Raw genomic sequence first — 5,452 nt, 5'->3', positions numbered from 1 at the left:
TTTTTAAATCCAAGGATAGCAACTGCACACACAACATATTTTGTACACAGTCTGTGTTCTTTACTATCTATGCTAGGCAGAAAACCAGGAGAGAGAAATACAAAAACAGCCTCTGCTGGAGAACGCATCCACATATAGAAAATAAAAGGTGTCTGAATTTAAAACTTGAACTTTACAAAAAGTCTTGCGACCTTTAGGATTAAATTTTATTTTCTCCTCCATACCAAGCCCAGGTCAGGAATGTAAAGAAAAAGGCAACCTTAAGCCTCTGCTTCATCAAATTCTGCTCCTCACTCTCCCTACTCCACAATCTGTCCTGCTATTTAGTTCAGTGAAGGGTCTGAAATGTGGAGAAAGAAAGCAAGCTTTCTCCTCACTTTGTATCACACTGAAAAGTACTTTCACATCCCCTAAAAATACCTACAGAAACCAATAGGGTCTCCAGAAGTTAAACCCTTCCACTCCCAGCTCAGCTCCTCACACCAGCAACACCCCCGGAGTTGCAGGAACCCCCAAAAATCACAGAATATCCTGAACTGGAAGGGATCCATGGGATCAAGTCCAAGGGGGGGCACTGTGAAGCTCTCAGGAACCCCTCCTGAGAGGGGCATCAGCTCAAGGAGCACAAACATGAGGGAATTCCTTTCCCTATCTCTTCTTCTGCACAAAGGGTGAATTCAAACACTCTACACTTTAGTGGCAAAACTGAAAAGCTAAATGCATGTGATCCATTACATATTTTACATAAGAACAGTCACTTAAGAAGGGCAAGGTTTATACTTTTTTAGGGTAACAATTTCGGGTCACTTTGCTTGTTTATGCAAGTGCAGTTACAGCAGGGCAACCTGCATTTAAGGAAACTGTACACTGGCAGACAAGGCCACCTGACATTTCAGTTAATCTTGTTCTTTCATCCTTACTACTCACCTTAGAGAACAAGGCATGAGGCCTGTTCTAAGCAGCACCTCCTTAGCTTTGTTCCAGGGCCAAACGTCACAGGGGATGCAAGTTCCCACTGCCTTCACCAAGCAGAGATGGGCAGCCCAGCTCCTCTGATCAGGCACAGGATCATGGCTCTTTTCTTAGCCACCCCTATCCCTCTTCCCTCATGCCCAGAATTACCCTGCCCTATATCCTCAGGGGCACAGACAACTCTTTGATGGACTGTACAAAGAAATGAAAGACAGACAAATCCAGGTTAAAACTCTTTATGTGAAGAAAAGGTTATTTTTAAAGCAAGTCCTGTTTACAGATCTGGTTGACAGCACAAGCCCACAAACAATTCACCCAGTACAAAGGAAAAAAACAAGGCATGACATGCTACCCATAAACCAACGTTATCCTAAAAGCAGCAGTGTTTTTCTGTTTTTGAGCTGGGAGGACACATCTCAGCAACATGCAGCTAACCACAGTGCGTTTGCAAAGCAGAGCCAACGCTGCTGTTTGAGTTACCATTCCTCGGCTTGTAGGCTGACATTTCCCAGCCCCAGGAAGAGCAACAGTTCTTCTTAAGCTTTTGGAAACCTGCTGCAATGATTTCCACAAAGAAGGGAGGGGGGGGGAGGGAGGGGGGGAGGAACTAATAAAAAAAAAAAAAAAACAGAAACCACAAGAGGGAGGTTTCATTCAGCAGCATCAGTCAGACTCCAAGAGGCATTAGGTTGATTTAAAACAAAATATGTCTTGCCTCTGAGTCTTTTTAAAGCATCTTTCCCCTGCTGGGAAGGTTGCTGCAAGGGACAGCTCGTAAGCATTTGCCTGCTCAATTTGCACTCACATACAGAGATGTCAGCCCCACTCTGCCACCGCCACCCACACAGTTTAAAGCCTTAGAGGTAAGTCTAGCTCAGACCCCACATGAGAGATCCCAGCTCAGAAACCAGGAAGAAAACAAAAAGGAAAGTGAGTGTCAACACGAAAAGGACTCTTAAAGCCTGCCCTTCCTCCTCAAACCATGCACTGTTGCATTCACTCCAAGAAGGAAGCAGAGCTTCTGCCCTGCCAGGACTTTCTGAAGAAACAGCAGAAAGGTAGAACTTGCAAGTTCCTTCCAAGGAACTTGCAGTCACTGAGTCCTAAACATCCTTGCAAATTCCATGATACATGTATCAACTCATCCCTGGGGTCTGGAACTGCTCCTCAGACCAAGGAGCACAGCCTCCAGTCCCACAGTCCCTGAGCAACACCCACAACCTCACCAGCAGCCTGACATACAAGTATCCATGTATCATAAGGGACTTCCTGCATATGTTGTAACTTCTTATTTTCTCCATGCAAACTTAAGCTATGTTAGTGCTAAAATTAAGACTGCATGAACAAGCTGAGTGCTGAACATGCTGCTCAGTTTGTCATCATGAATACACCCATGTTGGCATGAAACCACAGATCTGTGTTGGGGCTCTCTCCAGAGCAAAGTAAGAGCAAGGACACACACGTATGCCCTGCAGGCTCCTCAGCCACCACGCTGCTCCATATGCACAAACTTTGCCAACACAGCAGGACCACAAGCAAGAAGTGCGCTTCTCTCCCAGCCTGTATCAGGGTGGTCAAGATTTCTTTTAGAGGAGGGAAATGGAGGGATTCTCAAACAGAAACTACTAAAGGCCACTGCTAAAGTGCTGAGCAGTGTCAAAGGTGGAAAGCCTCCCCTGCAGGTCACAGTGTCTTCCTCAGGGGGTTGGAAACAGACAACGACCTCTGTGTTCCTTTCAACCTAACCAATTGTGTTCTATGACTGATCCCAACCCCTTTCCCAGTTTAAGTGAGTCACAGAGCAGCTGCAGTCATCAGCCCAGAAAGTTGTAGAACACCACTCCTCATCCCAGCCAGATCTCCGTTCAGTGGGGTGAGCCAAGAACCTTGGAGCTCCTGAGTCAGAAGGCCAAAGGTGAAGGCAGCATCTCACAGCAGGAGCCCATCCAACACCTCAGTGCTACTGTAGGAAGAGGGGCCCTGCCCAGCTAGCATCACCCTACTCTCCTCACACATGCTTGCTTCCTCCTTTCGGTTGTGGCATTTATCCATCTGAACCAAGCAGCTTCGCTAAAACTAACCTGGCAAAATAAAAAGCAAACAGCATTCTCCCTGAGTTATTAAATCAAATCAGTTGGTTGTGAGATCAAACAACACAGTGGGTGCACAGGGAGCAGCAGGCTCATGGGGGGGCCTCTGCTTTCACGCAGAGCTTCATCCCGCTGCCACAAGCCATAGCAGGAGCTCTCTGGGCAGAAACAAACCAGGGAACAGGGAGAAGTTCTCCCTCCAGCACAGCACAGCTTTGTGCTGCCTGAAGGACTGCGTGCGCAATCCCCATAGGAACAGAGGGCAGGCAGGACAACTGGAGCCCCAGCCAGTCCAGAGCTGCGCAGTTCTAGCCTGATACATCCCACTTCATTTTTCTTCTCCCAGCTAGAAGCATAATGTGCCAGAATAAACTCAGAGGGAGCCAAGGCTCCTCAGGAAGCCACCCACCACCATCACCTATCTTCTGCTACTGCATGGAGAAGCAGTGCCAGCTCACACCTGGGTTTCTGCAGTTGAGGGAGTTGCTCCATCTTGCAGCTCTGCCCAAGGATGCTGCATGCTCCCACCATGGCTGCATCATTCAAGAGAATGCTCTACTGGTTCTGGCACCTTTCCCGACCCTTCAGAGGTATGATCATGCTCTCCTGCAGATGCCAAGGCACACTGCTCCCGCCTCCACCCTGCCCAAGTCAGGGTAAAGCTCTGCAAGGGAGGATTCCCAGCCCTCACCCCTCCCTCTGTAACCCTTCTAGCAGCCTGTAGTGGTTGTTTTTTTTTCTTTTGCTGTCTGCATAAGGCATTTCAGAGCTGTGAGAGCCTTGTGTTTCAAAGGAGAAAAAAAAAAATACACTGTAACACATCACTATGAGAGCATTGCAACACAGGCCACAAAGAGAGGGCATCTGCTGCTACTGAATTCCGCTGTTAACTAAGACAGCAAAAGGTAACCCAGAGAAAGTACAGCCAGGTGCTTGACACAGATACACGCTGTTCTATCTTTTTTGGCAGGAAAGAAAGAGCAAATCAACACAGCTTATATAAAAAAAAAAAAACATTTCCCATAGAACAGGGAATTCTTCAGGTGCTGACTGATCTTTTGTCAGGCATCAGTTAAGAAAAGGTATCCAGATGTAAACAACATATTTCATTAAGTTATTGAAGTTTACACCAAGACTGAAATCCCAAAGGTACAGGACAGCAGAACATCCACCTGCAAAAGCTCCTGCATTACTAACAGCACTTTCTGTTTCCTTCTCCCTCCCAATAAATGGCATTAATTCACCATTAAATACTGCAAGTTTTCAAAAAGTCTAAGAAGCATTCTCTTACTTTTAAAATGTAACCCTTGACATCATCTATAAAACAAGCGCTGCACAGTATACAGAGGTGAATGCACATTTTCATTATTTGGGGGAAGTGCTGGAGCTGATATGGAATAACTTAGTTGCTGAATGCTGTTCAAAGCAGTTTTGGACTAGGTCTAACTGTATTTACTTCTAGTGAAGTGAGACTAAAAAAGTGCTTCCGTTCCCAAATTCTGTTCTTTCTTTATTGATGCTGGCCTTGTATTTACTGCATAGGGTAAAACCCCTGTTTACAGTAGTCATGAAGCAAAATAAGACAAAGGAGACGTAGCTCCCATAGTTTGAAAAGCCATTCCTTACCGGGTCACTGATATTGCCTGGGCTCATAGCATCACACTTGTAAGCGCACAGCATTTACACCAGTGAAATACTTAAGGGGCACAAGAGAATTCAAGCAAAAGTAAGAGCTGGGAGAAAAGTCATCCCCACCTTCCTTCCCTGTGGCTGGCATTGGTGTCTGAAGCAACAGCTCAATGCCACGTGGAGAACTCTGCTGCCCAGCTCCTTCCTCCTGCACGTGACTTTCCAGCTCAGCACACAATGCTGCAATCCCCTTCCCTCTGCCTTCTGAGAACTGCCTGGCTTTAGCAGCCCATGCCTCCTAGCAATGCTATATTTGTACATGCTACAGCACAGCTTTACATGTAGCAGAATTTTCTGAACGGGAATCCTGCAACTTAAGGAAGGTTTTTAATTAAGAAGTTATAAATTAAGCAGCGGTTAGCTCTTCCTACACTTGACTACACCCAACTGGCACTGCAATCTATATGCAAATAAAGTTCTGAGGACATTTCTGTATCTGCCTGGGGAAACAAAGGCCACAACTTGGGCTTAGGTACAGAGCCATGGCACTGCACATGCAGACAGAAGGGCCTATTCCTTTGGAGTAACTGTGCTGCAAAACCCACAGTATCTCACACCTCACAACAGTGAAAAAAAATATATATACTGCTTTAAAAAAAATCACCCCGTTAAAGATTAATCATCCAGCAATGATTACAAAGGTCACTCTGGAGTGATAAAAAATTATCACCATTAGAAAGGACGGAAGAGAAAATGAGAAA

The sequence above is a fragment of the Meleagris gallopavo genome, chromosome 5 (genome assembly GCF_000146605.3).
Source record: "Meleagris gallopavo isolate NT-WF06-2002-E0010 breed Aviagen turkey brand Nicholas breeding stock chromosome 5, Turkey_5.1, whole genome shotgun sequence".
Taxonomy (NCBI): domain Eukaryota; kingdom Metazoa; phylum Chordata; class Aves; order Galliformes; family Phasianidae; genus Meleagris; species Meleagris gallopavo.
The sequence above is the reverse complement of the archived record's forward strand: the minus strand, read 5'-3'. Positions refer to the sequence as shown.